Source organism: Dendrobates tinctorius, unplaced genomic scaffold (assembly GCF_039654945.1).
Source record: "Dendrobates tinctorius isolate UK_male_01 unplaced genomic scaffold, ASM3965494v1 ptg000272l, whole genome shotgun sequence".
Lineage (NCBI taxonomy): Eukaryota > Metazoa > Chordata > Amphibia > Anura > Dendrobatidae > Dendrobates > Dendrobates tinctorius.
In genome coordinates, this window is record NW_027361939.1 from 7,507,243 (window position 1) to 7,531,949 (window position 24,707).

Genomic DNA, 24,707 nt, shown 5'->3' on the forward strand with positions numbered 1-24,707 from the left:
GATCACGGCATGATGTCTAGCTTTTGAGGATCTTTTGATCTACTTCACTTTTTCAGGCAGGTCCTATTTAAGTGGTTTCTTGATTTAGAACAGGTGTGGCAGTAATCAGGCCTGGCTTTGGCTATGGAATTTGAACTCATCTTTCCAAAGATGTGATAAACCACTCCACTGTTAATTTATGTTTTAAAAGGAAGGGAGGTGCAATCACTTTTCACACAGGAACCTGTAGGTTTGGATTTCTTAATTTAAAAACTGCATTTTGTGTTATCTTTGTTTAATATTCTAATTTGTTTGGTGATCTGAAACATTTAAGTGTCACAAACATGTAAAACCATTGGAAATCAAGAAGGGGCAAACAATTTCTCACAGCTGTATGTGACGCGCCCCAGAGGCCCTGGGATAAATGGCGCCGGACCCGTTAACTTCAATGGGAAATGTCACAGTGGCAGTGACCCAGTCCGTGGCCTCAGGCGGTCATGTAAAAGGGGTAGAATTGAATGGGGATAAAGTTTATGTAGTGATTCGTGACGCCAGTTGGAGTGTTCGACTGTAGTATAGCCGGCACTGCAGATGATCCCTGGGGGAGTAGATGGTGATGGCAAGTGCAGATGTTAAACCCTCTCCAACCAGGGCAGACCACCAGAGATTGTGATGAAAGTAGAAGGCATGGAGTAATAAGGCAGGAGACAAGGAAAGACACTTTATCATTTACTGTTGTTCAGGTGCAGTTCAGAGAAGATATTACAACTCTCACCAGGTTACAGTCTGTTTTGCAGAATGGGAGTTATCTTTCCCTGCTGTAACTCAGTGCAAATTCCTGCTATTCTAATTCTAATCCCTTCTGGGACCAAGGCTTCCCAGAGTTTAGAACTTCCCAGTATTTCCTCTACTCACTGTGTATTTCGCCTTCAGCAACTTGCAGCTTGAATAGTTTGTGAAGCAGCTCAAGTTACCACTTGCACTATCCTTCACTGATCCTAGGTTATTGCATTATTTCTGAGGGAAGACACTTTTCTGCTGGTTGTATAATCCCACGCAGTCTCTCAGCTTACCACCCTGCTCTGAAAGCATAGATGGTCTAGGGGCTGGTTCCCTGATGCTTCTTAGCTCTCACCCCTGGATCGAGCACATGTCTTAACATGGCTTCCAAGAGTCCTTCCTCGTTCTTCTCCACTGAACAACAACTTTCGACTCCTCCTCCTCCCAGTTAGGGCATGTCTGCAAAGCTCTAAGCTTCAGACAAGCAAGGGAGTGAGGTGAATTGCGTGTGTGTGTTGTGGTCTCTTGCAGAGAAAGCATAACTCCCATTGCTCATAAAACACATACAAAACAGTACATATTTAACCCTTTTGTGGCGATAAAGACGCAGGGCACCACATATGTCCCCACCCTAGGCCCCTTCCTGGTATGCCCGGTATGTATGTACCCCATCATGGGCCTCTTCCTGATATATGTGTCCCTGTTCTGCATTTGCATTAAAGAAAACAAAAAAAAAACATAAAAAAATAAATTCTTCTCACTTTCCCACAAATTGTGGTGTCCTCTTCTGTAACCAGTGCAGAGCCCGGCAGCAGACATTTGCATACCTACAATGTCAATGTATGATGTCCTGTCATGCAACCCCAATGCCTGGCATGTGACATCACCTGCTGACCTCTGTCCAGAGGTGTGCATTGCAATATGATACAATGCACCTCAGCTGGATGTGCTTTGTTCAGGCACGCATCCAGCTGAAGTAGAAGTAGTTGCTTGCATCGGCAGGCTCCCCCCCTCCCGCAAAGGTCCGTTTGCGGTCACACATTCTGTAACCACAATCGTTATGCACTTGCTAGTATATTTAATCTAGAAATCTATGACGGAAGGGCTGTACAATCCAATGTTTTATTTTACCACCTGGTATCAAAGGAAGCAAAGAAAATGACTAAACAGAAATTAATCCATACCATAGAGGTTGCGTCTCATGCAATGTGTGCGCATGCACGATGACATAGAAGGAACTGATGTGCACTCCAAACTTGTCTCACATGCAAATTCTTGAGTCCCAACATTGAAAGAAAGACATTGTTTCAAGGGATAACTTTTTAAAGATAGTTAAGGTATATTTGCACTATGTTATAGAGAGAGCAGGCAGAAGTATATGACTTATTTATGATAAGAAATACTAGATTGTATGCATGTACATTGATTTTCTGCCCCTTTTAACTTTTGTTTCTCCAAATTGGACACATGGCCTGAGCTTGCCCTTCTGACTTGGAGGTGCTGGCCTGCCCTGTGGCAAGTGTACTGTCTGAATGTGTGTTTAGCACAGCAGGGGGTGTGATCACAGACAGGGGCATCCATCTGTTCACAGTCATCGTGTGCTAGCTCACATTCATTAAAATAAACCAAGCATGGATAACAAACGACTTGTCCATACCTTTGGCTGACTAGGCAAGTACACCAGCTGCACCCAGCCATGGTTAGGTTATTTGTTATTTAATTAAGTTTGTACCCCCTCCCCCCAATAAAAAAATAAAAAAATAAAATGGTTTTGGCTATATCCTCCTCTGCCTCATCCACCTCCACTTCCTCCTCATACTCCACTTCAACCTTGGCCTCCTGGTTCAAGATAATACTTTATTTTTGTATCTCATTTTCATTAGTTCCTCTTAAAAATGTAAAAAAATAAAATACAAATATCTTTAAAAAAAAAAGTGTTGGCTACCTCTTACTTGGACTGCTATAAATACATCACAACGTGTACCTCATCATGGACCTGGACCTCGCCCTCCTGGTTCACGATAATTGTTTGATTTTGAATTTCATTCTCTGTTATTTCCATTAGTTCCCTTTAAAAGTTAAAAAAATAAAAAAAAACAAAATAAAATATAAAAAACTGATGTTTATCTCCTACTTCAACTCTTAAGGCCCCCTCACACACAACGAGATAGCTAGCGAGATCGCTGATTTTGTGATGCATCAGCGATCTCACCAGCAACATCACTGTGTGTGACATGCAGTCGTCCTGGGTCATTTTTTGATCGTTGGTCTCCTGCTGGCCAGCAGGCATCGCTGCGTGTGGCAGCGGGAGAGCAACAATTAGCGATGCTGCACACTGGTATCTAAGGTAAACAGCGGGTTTTAAGAGCCACGCGGCTCTTAGAAACCCACTGTTTACCTTAGATACCAGAGTGCATGCCGGTTTCCAGGGTAAACAGCGGGTATCCAAGAGCCGCGCGGCTCTTAAAACCCGCTGTTTACCTTAGATACCAGTGTGGTCCTGATCGCTGGAGGGGCTGTCTAACGATGTCCCAGCGATACCATCCATGTCAGATCGTTGGTGGGATCGCTGGGACATCATTATGTGTAACGGGGCCTTTACACGTAAATCTCCACCTTCACCTCCTCCACTTGGACCTCGGCTTCCTGGTTCAAGATTTTTTTTTAAGTCAGTGGCCTGTCCCCATTAGTAGAGAGGAGCAAGAACCTTCATCCAATTCCCTTACAACAGAACCCCTTTAAGTAATTTCCCTATCCACATTTGTTTGCAGGGCAATTGTCCTGCTCTTACCCCCATTTTGCTTCCTTTTGCAGCCCCCTACCCCTTACTACCATCATTTTATAGCACAAAATGTCAGACCCCATTGCCTCTTAGGGTGAAATTTGAATCAGTGTCTGTGGGAATATTGCACCCCATGCTCTGTGAGTGAAGTTTGTAATAATCTTCTTTGGGGGTATTGTGCACCATGCTCGGTGGGTGAAATTTTTAACTACACTGGCAGTAGCAAACCTCAGTCTCTGTGAGGGCACTGTTAAATTTTTTATGTTATTCATTTACTTCCCATTTTACCTTGATTACTATGGGGACCCTTTTAAGTCATTTTCCTATCCACATTTGTTTGCAGGGCATTTACTTCCCATTTTTCTTCCTTTTACAGCCCCCTAGCCCTTACTACAACCATTTTTTGGGCATTTTATAGTTTGAAAGTTCGGGTCCCCATTGACTTATATTGTGTCCGAGATCCGAACTCGGCTTTCAAAAAAGTCTGCCAGAACCAGCTGAACATGAATATCCATTCTTTCATCTCTAAATATGACCTATCAAGGACCTGTCATGGATATCCCCTGTCCCGGTACCTTCCGAATAAATCAACAGTGTGTTATGTTTAACCCCTTACCTACAAAGGATGTAATATTCCGTCCATGTGACCCTGGACCTAACTACCATGGATGGAATATTACGTCCCAGCGATCAGCGGCGCCCACGTGATGAGCGCCGCTGATCGCGGCCGGGTGTCAGCTAATTATCATAGCTGACACCCGGCACAATGTGTCGGGGGCGGTCACGGACCGCCCCCGACACGTTAACCCCTTGCACACCGCGATCAAATGCGATTGCGGTGTACCGGGGGTTAAAGGGAAGCATCGGCAGGGAGGGGGCTCCCTCCGTGCTTCCCTGAGCCCCCCACGGCAGCGCAATGTGCAGCGCTGCTGCGGGGGGCTCTTTCCCTACAGGCCCCCGGATCCAAGATGGCGATGGGGGCCTGCAGGGAGCTGACTTCCTCACTGCCTGCAAAGCGCAGTGATCTGTGATGTGACAGATCAGCGATCTGTCACAGGACAGTGATGTCCCACCTGGGACAAGGTAATAAAGTAAAAAAAAAAAAAAAAAAAAAAGTGTTAAAAATAATTTAAAAAAAAATCGCTAAATAAATTAGTAAAAAAAAAAAAATATTCCCCAATAAATCCATTTTTTCAAAATAAAAAAACCCAAAAACAATAAAAGTACACATATTTGGTATCGCCGCGTCCGTAATGACCTGCCCTATAAAACTGTCCCATTAGTTAACCCCTTTAGCGAACCCCTTAAAAAATAAAAATAAAAAACGAAGCAAAAAATAATGATTTATTATCATACCACCGAACAAAAAGTGCAATAACGCGCGATCAAAAAGACTCATATAAATATCCATGGTACCGCTGAAAATGTCATCTTGTCCCGCAAAAAACGAGCCGCCACACAGCATCATCCGCAAAAAAATAAAAAAGTTATAGCTCACAGAATAAAGCGATACAAAAATAATTATTTTTTATATAAAATTGTTTTCATTGCAAAAAACCCCCCATTGAGGTATCGCTGTAACCGTACTGACCCGAAGAATAAAAACGCTTTATCAATTTTACCGCACGCGGAACGGTGTAAACGCACCCCCCAAAAGAAATTCATGAAACGCTGGTTTTTGTTCATTCTGCGTCCCAAAAATCGAAATAAAAAGCGATCAAAAAATGTCACATGCCCGAAAATGGTACCAATAAAAACGTCAACTCGTCCCGCAAAAAATAAGACCTCACATGACTCGGTGGGTCAAAATACGGAAAAATTATAGCACACAATATGTGGTGATGCAAAAACCTTTTTTACAATAAAAAGCGTCTTTAGCGTGCGACAGCTGCCAAACATAAAAACCGCCATAAATAGTAAATCAAACCCCCCGCTATCACCCCCTTAGTTAGGGAAAAATAATAAAACTAAAAGAAAATGTATTTATTTCCATTTTCCCGCTAGGGTTAGGGTTAGGGCTAGGGTTAGGGCTAGGGTTAGGGTTAGGGCTAGGGTTAGGGCTAGGGTTAGGGTTAGGGCTAGGGTTAGGGCTAGGGTTAGGGTTAGGGCTAGGGTTAGGGCTAGGGCTCAGATTAGGGTTAGGGGTGTGTTGAGGTTAGGGTTGGAGTTATAATTGGGGGGTTTCCACTGTTTGGGCACATCAGGTGCTCTCCAAAGGCAACATGGCGTCTGATCTCAATTCCAGCCAATTCTGCGTTGAAAAAGTCAAATGGTGCTCCTTCCCTTCCAAGCTCTGCCATGCGCCCAAACAGTGTTTTACCCCCACAAATAGGGTATCAGCCTACTCAGGACAAATTACAAAACAACTTTTGGGGCCCAATTTCTCCTGTTACCCTTAGGAAAATAAAAAATTGGGGGAAAAAATATAATTTTGCGGAAAAAAATGTTTTTTTTATTTTCACGCCTGGGCGTTATAAACTTCTGTGAAGCACTTGGGGGTTCAAAGTGCTCTCCACACATCTAGATAAGCTCCGTGGGGGGTCTAGTTTCCAAAATGGGGTCACTTGTGGGGAGTTTCAATAGTTTAGGTACATCAGGGGCTCTCCAAACGCACATGACACCCGCAAACCAATCCATCAAAGTCTGCATTCCAAAACGTCACTACTTCCCTTCCGAGCCCCGACGTGTGCCCATACAGTAGTTTTCTCCCACATATGAGGTATCAGCGTACTCAGGACAAATTGGACAACAACTTTTGGTGTCCAATTTCTCCTGTTACCCTTGGGAAAATAAAAGAAAAATGGGGACTAAAATATGATGTTTGTTGAAAAAATACGATATTTTTATTTTCACGCCCAGTCGTTATAAACTTCTGTGAAGCACTGGGGGGTTCAAAGTGCTCACCACACATCTAGATAAGTTCATTAGGGGGTCTAGTTTCCAAAATGGTGTCACATGTGGGGAGTTTCCACTGTTTAGGTACATCAGGGGCTCTCCAAAAGCAACATGACAGCCGCAGACCATGCCATCAAAGTCTGCATTCCAAAACGTCACTACTTCCCTTCCGAGCCCTGATGTGTGCCCATACAGTAGTTTTCTCCCACATATGAGGTATCAGCGTACTCAGGACAAATTGGACAACAACTTTTGGGGTCCAATTTCTCCTGTTACCCTTGGGAAAATAAAAAAATTGGGGACTAATTTATCATGTTTGTGGAAAAAATGCGATTTTTTTATTTTCATGCCTGGGCATTATAAACTTCTGTGAAGCACTGGAGGGTTCAAAGTGCTGACCACACATCTAGATAAGTTCCTTGGGGGGTCTAGTTTACAAAATGGTGTCATTTGTGGGGGGTTTCCACTGTTTAGGTACATTAGGGGCTCTCCAAAGGCAACATGACACCCGCAGACCATTCCATCAAAGTCTGCATTCCAAAACGTCACTACTTCCCTTCCGAGCCCCGACGTGTGCCCATACAGTAGTTTTCTCCCACATATGAGGTATCAGCGTACTCAGGACAAATTGGACAACAACTTTTGGTGTCCAATTTCTCCTGTTACCCTTGGGAAAATAAAAGAAAAATGGGGACTAAAATATGATGTTTGTTGAAAAAATACGATATTTTTATTTTCACGCCCAGTCGTTATAAACTTCTGTGAAGCACTGGGGGGTTCAAAGTGCTCACCACACATCTAGATAAGTTCATTAGGGGGTCTAGTTTCCAAAATGGTGTCACATGTGGGGAGTTTCCACTGTTTAGGTACATCAGGGGCTCTCCAAAAGCAACATGACAGCCGCAGACCATGCCATCAAAGTCTGCATTCCAAAACGTCACTACTTCCCTTCCGAGCCCTGATGTGTGCCCATACAGTAGTTTTCTCCCACATATGAGGTATCAGCGTACTCAGGACAAATTGGACAACAACTTTTGGGGTCCAATTTCCCCTGTTACCCTTGGGAAAATAAAAAAATTGGGGACTAATTGATCATGTTTGTGGAAAAAATGCGATTTTTTTATTTTCATGCCTGGGCATTATAAACTTCTGTGAAGCCCTTGGGGGTTCAAAGTGCTCACCACACATCTAGATAAGTTCCTCAGGGGGTCTAGTTTCCAAAATGGGATCATTTGTGGGGGGTTTCCCTGTTTAGGTACATTAGGGGCTCTCCAAAGGCAACATGACACCCACAGACCATTCCATCAAAGTCTGCATTCCAAAACGTCACTACTTCCCTTCCGAGACCCGACGTGTCCCCATACAGTAGTTTTCTCCCACATGTGGGGTGTCAGCATACTCAGGACAAATTGGACAACAACTTTTGGGGTCCAATTTCTCCTGTTACCCTTGGGAAAATAAAAAAATGGGGACTAAAAGATGATGTTTGTGGAAAAAATACGATTTTTTTATTTTCACGCCCGGACGTTATAAACTTCAGTGAAGCACTGGGGGGTTCAAAGTGCTCACCACACATCTAGATAAGTTCCTTGGGGGGTCTAGTTTCCAAAATGGTGTCATTTGTGGGGGGTTTCTACTGTTTTGGTACATCAGGGGCTTTCCTAACGCGACATGGTGTCCGATCTCAATTCCAGCCAAAAACGTCAAATGGCGCTGCTTCCCTTCCGAGCTCTGCCATGCGCCCAAATAGTGGTTTACACCCACATTTGGGGTATCATCATACTCAGGATAAATTGCACAATATCTTTTAGGGTCCTGTTACCCTTGGGAAAATAAGAATTGAGGGTGAAAAGATCATTTTTGTGGAAAAAATATGATTTTTTAATTGTACTGCTGTACGTTTTAAACTTCTGTGAAGCCCTTGGGGGTTCAAAGTTCTCACCACACATCTAGATAAGTTCCATGGGGGGTCTAGATTCCAAAATGGTGTCATTTGTGGGGGGTTTCCACTGTTTTGGTACATCAGGGGTTTTCCAATCGCGACATGGTGTCCGATCTCAATTCTAGCCAAAAACGTCAAATGGCGCTGCTTCCCTTCCGAGCTCTGCTATGCGCCCAAATAGTCATTTACACCCACATATGGGGTATCAGCGTACTCAGGACAATTTGGACAACAACTTTTGGGGTCCAATTTCTCCTGGTACCCTTGGGCAAATAAAAAAAAATGGTGACTAAAAGATCATGTTTGTGGAAAAAATACGAATTTTTTATTTTCACGCCCGGGCGTTATAAACTTCTGTGAAGCACTGGGGGGTTCAAAGTGCTCACCACACACCAAGATAAGTTCCTTGGGGGGTCTAGTTTCCAAAATAGTGTCATTTGTGGGGGGTTTCAACTGTTTTGGTACATCAGGGGTTTTCCAATCGCGACATGGTGTCCGATCTCAATTCCAGCCAAAAACGTCAAATGGCGCTGCTTCCCTTCCGAGCTCTGCCATGCGCCCAAATAGTGGTTTACCCCACATGTGGGGTATCAGCGTACTCAAGACAAATTGCACAATAACTTTTAGGGTCCTGTTACCCTTGGAAAAATAAAAATTGGGGGTGCAAAGATCATTTTTGTGGAAAAAATATGATTTTTTAATTGTACCGCTGTACGTTATAAACTTCTGTGAAGCCCTTGTGGGTTCAAAGTTCTCACCACATATCTAGATAAGTTCCTTGGGGGGTCTAGTTTCCAAAATGGGGTCACTTGGGGGGTTTCCACGGTTTAGGTACATCAGGGGCTCTCCAAACGCGACATGGCGTCCGATCTGAATTCTAGCCAATTTTGCATTGAAAAAGTCAAACGGCGCTCCTTCCCTACTGAGGTCTGCCATGCGCCGAAACAGTGGTTCCCCCCCACATATCAGGTATCAGCGTACTCAGGACAAATTGCACAATAACTTTTGCAGTCCAATTTCTCCTGTTACCCTTGGTAAAATAAAGAAAATTGAACCTGAAGTATTTTTTTTGTGAAAAAAAGTTAAATGTTCATTTTTTTTTAATATTCAAAAAATTGCTGTGACGCACCTAAAGGGTTAATAAACTTCTTGAATGTGGTTTTAAGCACCTTAAGGGGTGCATTTTTTTAGAATGGTGTCACTTTTGGGTATTTTCTATCATATAGACCCCTCAAAGTGGCTGCAAATGTGAAGTGGTCCCTAAAAATAAAATGGTGTTGCAAAAATGAGAAATCGCTGGTCAATTTTTAACCCTTATAACTTCCTAACAAAAAAAAAATTTGGTTCCAAAATTGTGCTGATGTAAAGTAAACATGTGGGAAATGTTATGTATTAAGTTTTTTGTGTGCCGTATCGCTGTGATTTAAGGGCATAAAAATTCAAAGTTGGAAAATTGCGAAATTTTCAAAATTTTCGCCAAATTTCCATTTTTTTCACAAATAAACGCAAGTTATTTGAATGCAATTTTACCACTAACATGAAGTACAATATGTCACGAGAAAACAATGTCAGAATCACTGGGATCCATGGAAGCGTTCCAGAGTTATGACCTCATAAAGGTACAGTGGTCCGAATTGTAAAAATTGGCCGGGGAGTTAACGTGCAAACCACCCTTGGTAGTGAAGGGGTTAAAAACTCTTTTCAGAGCAGTTGATGTGGAGTAACTGACCTTTGTGTATTCCCTTCTTAAGTGGAAAAGTATGGTGGCTATCCCATTTAACTAAACTGTGGCCATAGGTTTTCATTATGTGCATGTTCCAATGCTCCCTTCTCCTTTGAAATCGTAAGATCCAGGAAAGTGATGTTATGACTATGGCATTCAAAGGTGAATTTTAGGCCAACTGTGTTAGTATTAAGGTTCTCCATGAACTGCCGAAAGTCAGCCTCTGGGCCAGCAAGAATGAAGATATCATTGATGTATCTGGCCCAGCGGCTAAAACACGAATGCCATCACCTGTCTTCCCCTCCAAAAAAAAATCAACATTTCCTCCCACTATCCCAGGAAGATACTAACGTATGAGGCACATGGACCCCCCCATCACTGTGCCCCTGAACTGGTGGAAGTACCTCCCATCAATGAGGAAGTAATTTTGTGTCAGAGTGAATTGGAGAAGTTCCTCAATCCACCACAAATGACACTCAGATATAAAATATCTCATTTATATGAGCTTGCTAAGTTTTTGGTCATATGCCAGCAGATATTGCTGTTCATTGGGTTCATTCCTCACAATTGCTTACATTTTACCCACCATACATTTACTTGGTCACATTGAGAAACACTCGATATAAAAGAACAGGCTAATTTGCGAATCCTGTCGCCTCTTGTGAAGGACACTCACACGTGACTTTGGTTTTCTTCTATTATATATAATTTTTCATTCTTCAATGCTATTTTTTTTAATAAAATTAAATAGAATTTGCAATGTTACAACACTTAGCGGCGCGCTGGCTGGTGAGAAGTGTGACCCAGACGCACAATATCTAAATGTTAATGTCTGTATGAATGAGCCCAATCTCTTTGTGCCTGTGACTCAGCAGCTGCACAGAATTATCCCCGAATGTTGGAACATTGCAGGACACTATTAATATGGAAACTGTCAGATATTTCCTGATGGAAATCAGCGGAGGGAACCTACAAATTAATATCCAAATAACATCCAGCTTGACAAACAGCAGTTGTTCGTCATTATCATACTGTGTGTATTGTGTGGCACGAGTCAAACAACTCGACGTCTCTCGGGATTTGAGATAAAACTTAACAGACCGAGTTTTTTGGCATAACAGATAGCGCCCGATTCATGTTGGTAATATGTAGACGTGCCCGCGAGACTGTTTACTCCTCTTTATGTAGCATCTATTTTTCTTACTTGAAATAAACTGTTATTATAAATAAAGATGAAAACTGTGGATATAAAGAATAGTGGGATTTGGGTGTAGAGCAGATGAAGGCATGGCTGGAGAATAGAGAGGGGACACCGGTAACATGCAAGGGGCCTTCAACACTCTCTCTACTTAATAGGAACTTATCACTTTTACTCAAAGATGCTCTCCCATGAAGATTTTTTTTTTATTAACCTGTGTATATATGCATGTAATGTAGTGGGAGTGTATTAATATACTCACCTACCACCGGTCTTCTCTTCCTCTCAGTGACGTCACCACTATTCAGAATCTCCAGATAACTCTATGATCTGTATATAAGGTGGTTCTCTTTTACAATGTACACTGTAAGTCTCTTTTACAATAGACTTACAGGGTAAAAGCCACTTATGGGCCAAAGAGAACGCAGCATGTCCCAGAGAGTAGTGATGTCACTGAGAAGAGGAAAAGACCGGCGCTGGACACTGTAGAAGGTGAAGGTAGGTGAGTACAGTATAATAGCACACTCATTTTAAACTAGGTGCATATATACACTGGTCTGACATCAACATTTATATACAGGTGCGCACATTTCCATTAACTCCCTGTGATGACAGATTGTCATGGCAGGGGTAGCCTGCTGAAGGCCCCTTTACCTACCATCATGGTGCTCATGTGAAGCTTAGCTTATGGCTGAGCTTCACAGGATTTCAATACAAACTGAAATACTGTGGTTTGAGGTGGTTAAAGTGGGATGCGTTTCACTCCCGCTGGTACATTTTATATTCCTATTTCCAGACACTGGATAAGTGCGTATTATTAGATGAGTTGCCATGTTCATAATCAGCATAACATGTCACATCAAGGGAAATGGCTCTTCTTTAGTGTTCACCAAAGGCTTGTAGGTCAGCATTGCACAACCCCTGGAGATAAGAACGGTCTGAACTTAATCGGGCCTCCATCTAGTTTCTTAATAATTGCCACCTGATTGTAATATCGGAAGTCAGTTCTATTACAGCAGCAGTGAGTTATAGATCAGTGATATAGAACTACTGTCCATCTAGCGTATCTGTCGCCAGATTTCACAATAAAAACTACCAACGATATTGAATAGACATCAGTTCTGAAAAGACTGGTGTACTTATTTTGAAAAATCCATTTCAGATTGGCTGTACATTTATGTTTCAAGAGTAAATTATCAGTCCTGCTAGAGAGAGTGTGAAAGAGCTCATGAGTCCAAATATATACAGTTTCCTCCTATCCAGCCTGACTGACAGCTGTAGGTTATACTGAGCAGTGTGAGATCTCAACAGGAAGGGGGGACACTGAGGAGCTGTTACTGTAATCAGGATAGATGGATGGAGAATGAGTTACATTTTCATTAAGGATTACACAGTTATTCTGAATTGAATTTTCAAACAAATCTACCAGCCTCATCAGGTGTATGCGTAATATTTTATTTTTGTTTGACAGCTGCATCTAAATGGTTAACTGGGGAGTTGGAACTCAGCTTAGGCTGTTCATATTAGTGACAGATGCCGGCTTTCTAACACAGCCGCCATCTGCTTCAAATGGAGAGGGATCAGGACTCTAGCACTGACGTACAAATAGGTTGCCTTAATGGCTTTGTCATGATAGATAAATGCTTATTAGATATAGATGGATGGATGGATAGATAGTTCATTGATGGATATATGGATGGCTAGATGGATGGATAGATAGTTGATAGATATTTGATAGATGAATGGATAGATAGTTGATGGATAGGTGATAGTGGATAGATAGATGGATGGATAGTTGATAGTGGATGGATAGATGGATAAACAGATAAATAGTTGGATAGATATGGAGCGCCCTCACTCACCAGGGCCGTGGGGTACTCGGTACCGGGCCGGTTGATCTTCTCAACAGGGGGTTGTCACAGCAGCAGTGACCCGGTCCGTGGCCCTGGGGCTTCATTACAAAAGGGGTTGTTTCAGTGTGCTTATGGTGGTGAAAGTTTATAAGTGATTTGTGACGCCACCTGTGGTGTTCGTCAAGGAAGATGTTAAGCCGACGCTGCAGACAGATCCTCTGGGACAGATGGTGTGGTGCAGCAATGATGCTATAGCCCTCCACAGGCAGGGCTGTAGTCCCAAGGCAGTGTAGGTGAAGTGACACTTAGATGGTGTAGTGTCGGGCACAAGGCATGTAGCAGTGCTGGACGAGTTGGCGCAGGAATAAGTGGAGGACACCAGAGCATGTAGTTCCAAAGCTTTACTGACAGTCTGTTGCGGTACAGGTGCCCGCATCCGTGCCGTGTCCTCCGGGTTAGGAGCTCAGCCAACTTCTAGGCAAGATGAAGCACTCCTTTCCAACACTCCGCCAACATATGTGCCTTTTCTGAACGTCTCCCTCTTAGCGCCTTTGAGTGAAGTACTCACAGTACTGAGTTACACTGGAGTTCCTCCTGTCAGATGTTCCTATGAACTCTACTTGTACGGCAGACAGCTGTAGCCTACTTCGGGGACTCCTTCTACCTAGTCCCGGCTCACTATTGTTGGTGTTGTGCCCCCAAGTCTTGTGTGGGAATAAAGTGGTCACTACTTCGATTCCTCCGGTGTCTGCTGCAGGACCATTAGTATCCATACAACCTCGGGGACCGGGCCCCGGCCTTGCGTTTAGAACTTGAGGAGGAATTCTCCGCTAACCCTGGTCCTTGTTCTCTTATTCTCCTCACGTTCCGTACTAATCCTTTCCTTCTTATGGAGAGTCAGGCTTCCTTTCAATGTTCCTTTCTTGTGCCAGCGGACCCTGATCACTGAGGTCCGCTGCAGCACTTCCATCAATCCATCCCACTCAGGGGATCTCTCAAACTCTCTCTCTCTGTCAGACTGACTGAATCCTAAACTCTTCCCGCTCTTTTAGTGCAAACTCAGCTCCACCCACCTCCAGGCATGTTTTGTGTTCCAAGCAGGGAGCCACCAAGGGGTGCTATGCTACACTTCAAGCAGGGAGCCGCCGAAGGTGCTTTGCTACACTACTTTGTGGTGTGGGGTGCAGGTGCTGGAGTGTGGTCAGGTGTCTCCACCTTACCTGGATAGTTGGGTACCACACCTCAGGAGGAGGTGCAGTACCTCTGTGGTGACTGAACCCTCAGGGGCGCCACAGATAGATAATATGTAGATAGGTAGATAATAGATGGAAAGATATGTGATAGATAGATAGATAGATAGATTAATAGATGGATAGATATCAAAAACATTGCACTTACACGGGTGACTAAAGCTTCAAAGTTTCACACTTTTTTCTACCTGGACCTCTTGATTGCTTTATTTTTGCTTTTTTATTTTTAAATCAATAGATAATAATGTAATAAATATTAAAAATAAGAATGATCCCAACTTTCGATAAATAAAAGGGTTTCTGTAGACGGAGCTAGTAGTGAGACGCCGCTGGTCAGGTGAGTGTGCAGAGCTGTGAAATGGAGGAAGGCCAGGACAAGGAATTCTCCTGTGTGTGCAGAATGTTCTTATCCCTGCTCAGAAGGCAGATAAGGTGCACAATTGGGAGAAGCAGCTGTGTACGTTACACATGACAACACCCGATTACCACACTTAACTCTTCTCATGCCCCTAGAGTTGGGAAAACTCCTATACACTGTGTAACTACACAGATAAGTGAGACAAAAGGCAAAGCAAAGTGACAGTTAAAGCCTTAAAGTGAATGCTCATCCAAAGGACTATTTTTTTCAATCTATTTTCCAAAACAAAAAGGGTTGCAATCGTGCCAATTAATTTCTTAATTTATCTTTAGAGGAGTCAGACGTCCTTTTTCAAGCAAAAGTTTCAAATCACTAATTGTAGCCACCACTAGAGGGCGCTCAATAGTTTAATTGAGTTTAATATGCAGTACACATTAAGTGCCTGAGCTCCCCCTGGTGGTGGATGCAGACAGCCAAAATGATATAATTGTATTTATAAATGTAGTAAAATGAATTTGGAGCTCGGTATTAGAAATTCTTGTAAAGACATACAATAATATTTATCAGCACAACTTGTTGGATGAGAAAAAAGGTAATAATATCCAAATGAAAAAATGGAGGTTGATGTGAGACAATAGGAACTGATGTAGTCACCACAATTGGGTAGCAGAGATGGACAGCTGTGAGGCTCACCTTGTGAAGTGGACTTACTAAACCCCATACTCGGGTTGGTACATGGACTCTGAGCATTGGTGCACCTGGCAGGATGGCACGTGGCAAGTGAGGACGTGGCCCATCCGGGAATCTTGGGAGCTGCAGGACAGATGAAGTGGAAATCAGCAGGAAAGGAAGCAAGTTAAAGCATGGTGTGCATAGGAGGTGGCATACACTAAACTAAAGTCTTAAGTTTTATTCCTAAGACACAGCTGTGTGTCCTAATTTGCCTTAAATAAGATCATGGAGATGACATTACTGAGCCACGCCGGGCAACCTGCAAAACTCGACGTGGAGCACAACAGAGGGCAGTAGACTGAGGTGAAGGAAGCAGAGCCCAGGATAACCGGGACAGGTGTGTAACCACAGCAAAATAATTTGGCAATCACAAAGTGAAGGAGCGCTTAGTGATTCAGGAATTTCAGTGACAAAGCTTGTTCAGCAATATAGCTGATGCAACATAATAAAATAGCAGAGCTCAGTTTGTCATGTAGTCCAGGACAACTAGGAGACGGATAAAGCTAGGTTACTCATCACTGTAACAGAGCTGGTCTCATCACCGAGTCTAAGGAAGAGCTGGCACAGTGAATAGGCAGAGTTTCCCTGCGATTTAGCAGAGCTGGGTTTGTCACAGAGTTTAAAGCAGAATCGGCTCAGCATAAGGAGGGTTATCCAGCAAGGTAGCAAAAGTGCGTTTGTTACAATGTCCAATTCAGAGACGGGCAGTGATGTAGCAGAGCCAAGTAGTAGTAGAGAACGGAGAACAAGGAAGCAGTCTACAGTAGCAACATGGATGCCAAATAGCTGAATACTCAGGTGGTCGACCGCTGCCTGAGCATGTGATATCACAGGAATGCACCACATTGCCATGAAAGACAAGGATCGAGTGCCGAGAGAAGGATGTAGGAGATGTGTGGCAGGATAACTTATGCAATATGTGTAGATCCTCAACTACTAAGTTGTTGGCCATGGTAGAAGCTGTTCTTCCCAAGATAACAAATACAGGAAATGTAAAGTTATCACCGCCTAGTGGTGGGCCCGGTACTACCTCTGCACAGATTTTTGGACTTCTTTACCCTATATATAATAAGTTAACAGTTAAAAGTTTTTACACAATATACATTGTGATGATATGTTGCTAGATGATAGTCCACCTCATCTCTCTTACCTGTCCTCTTTTCTCTTCTGCCATTCAGTAAGCAGCACTTTTGTTGGAACGGGAAGGTCAATTCAACCCCATTAATTTTGGAGTAAATCTAATGCTTCTTTGCAGCTAACCCTCATTGTACTATGCCTTCGCTTCTAGACAAATAAGCGGTTTTGAAAGCAATCATCAAGGTATATTTATTCCCTAATAAAGGATCTGAGCCGCTCAGAAGTTCCTTGTATCCCTCCTGCATGTGGCTTTTAATGTAGTTTCGGTACAAAATATACCGAGCACCAAGGATGAAACCAGCGAGGGCCCTGTGCGGAGACGGCTGTGCGGAGACGGCAGCCATTGATAATACCAGCAGACAGAACGTTACCACCTACTCAACAATGCTTTTAATGCTAGAAATTGTGCCCCATACGGCTCCTGCACTTTGTAATAAGAGAAAGGAAGACTGGGATTTTATAATATTCATGTTTTTATAAAAATGTCAATATTTGTGCTCAATTTACTGCTTGACTTCTCTGGTGCTGCACAATGGGGCATGTCACAAAGGAAAAACAGCGCTTTTTGTTGCAAATTCTTTATTTAAAATTTTTTATGTTAACTGGAGTGAAGGAAGAGAGGTTGAAATTGCTCTGATATCATTTGTACGATGGAGAAAAATGGGGTATGGGGAGCACAATGTTTGTGGGGAAGGGGAGGAAGGGGTACATTCACACTGGGAGAATGTCTGCAGTAGTATTAATATAGTTTACCTGGGCAGCACGGTGGCAATGGGGTAATGTACTGTGTGTGGGGGGCTGTGGGGACAACATGCTATGTGTGGGGCTGTGAGGAGTCATTGTGGTGGCCATGAATGAGGTACTATACTCTGTGGAAACAGTAAAGTACTAGAATAGGAGCAATAGTTATGGTCAGCACTTGGCACAGTGGTTAGCACTGTACGGTGACTAGCACTGTATAGTGGTTAGCACTGCACGGTGGCTCAGTGGTTAGCACTGTATGGTGGTTAGCCCTGTATGGTGGCTCAGTCGTTAGCCCTGTACGATGGTTAGCCCTGTACAGTGGCTCAGCGGTTAGCCCTGTACGGTGGCTCAATAGTTAGCCATGTACGGTGGCTCAGTGCTTAGCACTGTATGGTGGCTCATTGGATAGCACTGTTGCTTTTCATCACTGGGGTCCTGGGTTCAAATCCAACCACGGACAATATCTGCAGGCGTTTTCATGTTCTCCCCATGTTTGTGTGAGTTTCCTCTGGGTACTCAACTTAAATTCAGGAACAAGTCACAGTAGAGACGTGTAGTAAGTGTAAGGAAGTTATAAGCCTTGTAAATATTTGTCACCGACTTGTTTTCCACCTTCCTTCCTTGATTGACAGCTCCTGCTTTATAGAGCCTGTAGGGATTCGCTCTGGTAGGTAATGGCAGGGCGGCAGTAACGAGGCAACACACAGGCTTAAAGTCCAGTTTCAGTGGTTTAATGTCACTTAGTAACCAGCAGGTAAACAGAACATAAGGAAAACTATACAGATACTCCAGCTTGGAGAACCACCGGTCCCAGACTCACCCCTTGCACAGGACGGGCTTAACTAAGAGACTGCCAGGTCCTGCGGCATCCGCCTGGTTCCATTCCCGGGGTTCTTCCGAGTCTTGCTGCTCTGGTCCTGCAGCATAGGGATCCTGTATACAAGTTTCAGGCTGAGTCCAGTCAAGTGTCTGTATCTTCCAGAAACACACTCTCACCTTGTGGCAATTACCAACCTCCCTTACATAGGGCCCAACCCCTCCCACCAGTGAGATATACATCACATGGGCTGATCACATGACCCTGACATCATCGCAGGTCCTGTCTTTAGGGAAAAACCCGGCCAAACATTAATCTGCTGGGAGAAACATATCTCCCATCCAGTAAAACACCCTTTACTGTACCATAAGCCAAAGAGCAGTGGAGATGGATAGGAAACAAGCAGGTGGGAAGGTGTACTGAGCAGTTTAGCCACACCAAGGATGCACCAGGCGCCTATGCTTCGCTCTTCATATACTTCATATGCAGTCATTCTTTTCTCACAGACTCTCTTTTTAAGATGACTTGTCATGTAGCTTTGATGTACAATCTGTCTATATCATTCACTGTTCAATGTTCACACAATGAATTTAAAGAGTTTATCCAGGATTCTAAAAAAAACGTGGCTGCTCTCATTCAGAAACAGCACTTCCCTTGACAATGATCTGTGAGTGGCATTACAGCTCAGCCCTATTAATGTCAATGAGGCTGAGTTGCAGTACCAGACACAACCTGTGGTCAGCTGTGGCAGTGTTACAGAAACAAAGCAGCTATAGTTTTCTAGTCCTGTACAATCCCTTTAAAGATCTTGCTTGAATGCTGGAATTGAGTCCACTAGTTCCTGTTCACACTAGCATCTTGGCCTGCCTGGATTCTTCTCATGTGCACTCCTCCACATAGGAATAAGTACAGGTAACCAAAGTCTCTTTTCAAAACATAACAGAAGCATTTAGGGAGCGGCGACAGATGCTGTGAAATGCAAAAATGCAGAGATGTGTACTTCCAGACATCTCACGTTCACCTGCCCTGATAGTTGATATGGATGTCATAGAGGGGCGTCCTTGAGTCAGGATTCCCATTAATGAGTGAGAATAGAGAGCCTCTTTGTACTAGCGGCGCTCTTCTAACAAATGCAAGGTGTCCATCTATTAAATGGATGACCGCTCATTTGAGTGCTCAGCATATAACAATATATTTCTATATTTGCCAATTCGTGACCAGACAAGGCTCCTCCTGGATACTTACATTATTTGTCTTCAGATAAAATTTAAACAGGATTTTCTCCAATAGCATAGCTAAATTCCAATCGGCCCAGGTGCAAAACTTGGACCCGGGCCACCATCTGCATTTTAGTCATATGCATGGGCCCTTGTAGCATTCTAGTTACTTCAAAGATATGCATGTTCACCCCCAATAAAATGATGTCCCCCATCCTGAGCCCTTTATCTGGTATATTGTCACCCATACTGGCCCCTTCGTATAATAATGTCCTTTATCCTGGCCCCATCCAGTAACAATCCCCCATCATGCACCTCTTCCTGTTATAATGTCTCCCATCCTGAGCTCTCTCCAGTAATAATTTTCCACCATTCTATTCCAACAAATTTATAACACCTTTCCCCACGATGCACGTGACGTCATCACCTTTTATGGCCAGCACAGAAGCCGACAGTTGACTTTGGTTTGCCAGGCATGGGCTTGTTGCATGACGTCACATCCATGCACCTTCCTTGATGGGTATGCAGCCTCTGACTAGTTGGCAACATTCAATGCAGTGCACAGAGCTGGCGGTCTCTGCGCCATGATACATTTCAGCTGAATGTGCATCCTCCCGCATTGGATTGGTTGTGACCACGATAGTTACGCCCCCTATTTTCTATGATGAGACATCTCCTTTAATATAAGTTGCATTGGTGTTTTGGAACACTTTCTTTAGACTTGTGGGTAACCAGGAATGTGTATATCATGTGTGTAACCTATACAGATGCACAATGGCCCTATAGATTAAGGTTCCCGCTACGCACCATTTATCGGACTGACCTAGCCTACAATTATTGGTAAGCTGTCATCGACCCAAGCAACTGGCTGATATGTGAGGGAATTTCTTGTGAAATATGAAGAAGGTTATTTATGAAAGCTGCTGAAGAGCAGACTTCTACTAGACTGTTTTTCACTCAAGACAACAATTTCCTTCTAGCCTCGTAACCAAATGCTTTTGCCAAGGCAGCTTTGCTTGTTGATGCCCCCGCTGCACCTTGGGCAAATGCCTTGTCAGATGCCCCCCTGAGCAAAGGACTAACATAATATTCTTGTGCTGTTATCTTAACCTCTTTAGTATCTCTCAAATGGTTGAAAGTTATCAATTTAACCCTTTAAAGGAAAATATAGCGCCACTTTATCTTTCAATCATTTCCTCCTTTAAGCTTGTGTTTCCGTGTGTGTAAACGTGGCATTTTTCCCTATGTTTCTTGCAAGTGTCCACACTAAAAAATGCACCAACAATCTGCTCTGATCATTGTATTACTGTTCCCTTTTTTAATGTTTTCCCGTTTTTTGTATTTTTTTGCTTTGTATTGGTGTAGATTTGGCAGCGTTTCTATATTTGACCTGTTTCTAGGGCAGAGAAGCAATGATTCTGCACTTACAAAACCCAATATCGGATTTTATTTGTGTTTTTCATTCTCCCCATAGAAGCCTGGAGGGAAAGAAAAATGCACAAAAAATAACTAGTTCCACAGTGCAAACGCACAGTGGGCACGAGATTCCCTGAAAATCACATCCACATTTTTTGCAATAGATTATTCCATAAAAAAAAAAATGCATCCTTTATGCTCCGTGGACACATGGCCTCAGGGTGACAATAGATGAAGGGAAGCCAAAGAGTTACATTTTTGGAGATCTTACCCGAAAGCTGAGAAATACCTAGTCCTGATTGATTTGCGGATCAGGTCATGAATTACTTAACACTCTAAAATTGTCAACCACTGATTATTTCTGGTCCGCACTTTGTAGTGTAATATATTTACAAAATGAGAACTTCACAATGTAAAATGGATCCGCCGCTCGTCCAAAAGGTAAACACAATGAATTAAAAATGTATCAATAGACAGAGTGTCGGATGGTGCCGAGCCAGCAGCCGCGCCGCCGGGATTCCCTCTCGCTGGCCGGTGTTGTCTCTTTGCTTCCATCAGACTCGTTGTGCTAAATAGAATTTCAGCGCTATTTAACAATAAATAAATGGACCCCGGGGGGACGTGAGATGTAATATTTCTCCACTACTCTCGTGAGCGGAGAAATTTCTGCTCTTTATCTCCCATAATGCAAACTGATGTTTAAGAATTCAGCAGAGGAGGGGGAGCCCGATGGAGCAGTAAAGACTTGAGATGATGCCAGGCGTTCTCCACCGGGGGCCAGGACGCTGCAGACAGTAGGGAGTGATAACACAATGGGTAACCGATACCTCGTTACTTACCTTATTATCATCGGAGACCTCTGCGCTTTACGGAGAGGAGCGCCAATTTGTTGTCTTAGGAAACAACACTTTTTTTTTTGTTTTCCATTTTTGTCTGGCAGTCGTCTTTAAATAGATGGGGACAGATCTTGTTTCTAGGCAGAGGGAATTACAAGCGGATGTGTTCGGTGGCCAAGCTCTGCTGAGCAGCGATAAGTTAAGATCAACTAATTCATAATTAAACAGTTTCTACAGCTGCAAACTCTCGAAAAAGGATAAGAAAGCCTGCGGAGCCCATTGTAGAGCGCCGTCTCCATATGTAGCCGCTACTACAGAGGAGATAGGCTAACGTATCGCAACACGGAGAGCCGCAGATAATATGTCTGATATCAAATAGACGTTAGAATCACAATGATCGTCCTATAATCCTATTTGCCTGTCCATTTATTTGTCATTTTGGCACGGCTCATTGCGATTTCATAATGTGGGATTTTTTTTTTTGCATAGGAGTATGCTCACATGATTCGGCTCCGCGATAATTTACATTAGCCGACTGCCTAAAATACTATTTACTGATTTTTCCAGATTTTCAGAATAAGAATATTTCTTTAGCAATTTTCTTTATCCAATAAACCAGTTCTAGAACTAAATTCGGACTCTAAAGTGTTTTATGATTCTGTGACGCAACTTAGAAATTAACAGAGATGAAAAAATTGATTGTAAATAATAATAATTGAATTCACTATGACTTCCTCTCCAAATATTGCATTCTTATAAATACTAGTTTATTAGGATTCGATTTGCACAAATCCAGCAAAATGACGGAATATGAGGGCTGGAAAGGGGTTAAAGAACAAACTTTTATACTTACGGTACCTTTCCTCGGTCCTCCCCTGGGGCGGACATACCATGGGTGCAACCGGTGCTGCCATTTAGGGACCCAAAAGATAAAGGGGCTCATGCTTTCCTCCAAATCTGGTGATCTGCGTGTTACGTTACGCTATTGGCCTGCAAATGGCCCATATATTGTTTTTGCCCTGGGGTCTTATTCTGTCTATGTTGACCACCCCTGGTCCTCCCCATACTTGTCCATAATCCGCCTAGTCCTGCATTTTGGCCTTCTTCTCGTACCTGTTCTACAGAAACTGCCTTTCTTGTATAGGTCACATGACATCATATGGGGCACGACTCAGTGACGTAGGTCACCCCTTCGAAGCAGATTTAGATCACACCAAATTTATTTGATAGGAATGGAATCTCCAATTGCCAAGATCCTCTATCCTATGTCATGATGATCAGATTTCTTATTAATTAGGTTTTCCAGTTTTATGTGAAAACAATTTTCACATTGTATAATATTACTAGTATACTTTGCGCCTGAGTTTTTCACTCTGCAAAATCTCTGCTTGCTGTCACTAGTAGAGATGAGTGAACTTTTCAAGGTTTAGTTTGGTTCGGAAGGGCGAACATACCCAAACCCCATTGACTTCAATGGGAGGCAAAGCCAAACGCATAGAAAACACCTTCATGGGGGCCAAAAAGATGCCAAAACAGCTTAAATTAGGGGTAGACACCAGGAAAAGTGGCATCAATTGACCCATCAATTGCGTTATAAATAAATAATTTTAAAAAATTGATGTGGATTCCCCTATATTTTTTATAACTAGCCAGGCAAAGCTTCAGCGAGATTGGTTATAAAGAATAGAGGGGTCCCCACTCCCCACGTCATATTTTTTAATTATTTAAATAATTTTAAAAAAATACGGCGTGGGCCTGCCTATTTTTCACAACATCCCAAACTGAATCAGACAGCTGGGGGCTGGTATTCTCAGGCTGGCAATCTGGCAATGACAACCACAGGGGTCTGCTGCAGACCTGAGGTTGTCATGCCAACCCATCCTCAATCTGTGGGAATGTGACATGGGCGCCGATGGGTGGAATTAGTGACGCATTTTAAATGCAGCTGTCCAAGATTGACAGCAGCATTTAACATGTTAATAGCCACGGGTGGATCAAGATTTCACCAGCGGCTGTTAGGGGCACATGTTTGCCGTTCAAATCAGCTGACATGTGCCAGCAAAGTTGGGGGCTCACTGCTGAAAGCCCGAAACTAACAGGGAGAGCACAACTTAGTCGCAACTATACGTCTAAGGTGGAAAAAGGGTTAAAGGATTTTCTGGCTGTGTCTTTATTTACCATACAACTATAAAATTTGTAATGGATAGGTTTCTTATAGATGCCTCTCCATTACTAATCCGTGGGCTTGATGTCACCAGATAATACAAAGGTAACATCAACCCCACACATATGAACCCCACTTGCAACCACCACAAGGCAAGTGGGAAGAGCCAGGCAAAATGCCAGAATTGGTGCATCTAATAGATGTGCCTTTACTGGGCAGCTGTGGGCTGCTATTTTTAAGCTGGGGATGGTCAATATCAATGACTCCTTACTAGCTCCCGGTTTTCTGCTTTAGCTTGGCTGGTTGTTAAAAATGGGGGGGACAACATGCAATTTATTAAAATTATTTATTCAAATAATTGAAAAATACGGCGTAGGGACCCCTTTATTTTTGATAATCTGCCTTGCTGACAGCTGAGGGTTGCAGCCTGCAGCTGTCAGTTTTAGCAGGCTAGTTATCAAAAATTCAGGGGAAACCCACTTCATTTTTTTATTTTATTTATTTAAATAAATATTTATTTTGTTTGGCATCATCTGCAGTTGAATACAACTCTCAACATCGTCCCCTGCTAGTGCCGATTGCAACGCGAGCACGGGACAGTGATGTGAGCTGTCTTTACTTCAGCACCTGGCTCCAGGGAATAGCATGTATAGTACCGCTGATTCCCAGGCACTGATATGTGTCACACTGATGACACAGGATTGTCATCCGTGTTTCATTAGTGTGCACGTGTGCAGGATGTTTTGCGGCCTCTGCTGCCGCCGGAAATACTGACATCTGAAACATCCCTTAGTGAACTCGGTCATTTACCGAACTTTGGCCGATTTTTAGGAAAAAAGTTTGTGAATATGAACACAAATCCGAATGCACAACATTCGTGTCAA

The 24,707-nt window shown here is 43.1% G+C and overlaps 1 protein-coding gene across 2 annotated transcripts in view; it reads left to right on the top strand.

The window, feature by feature from the left end:
* Positions 1 to 24,707, top strand: part of LRRTM4 (leucine rich repeat transmembrane neuronal 4) — an 867,464-nt gene that overhangs the window by 245,695 nt on the left and 597,062 nt on the right. The window lies entirely within an intron of this gene.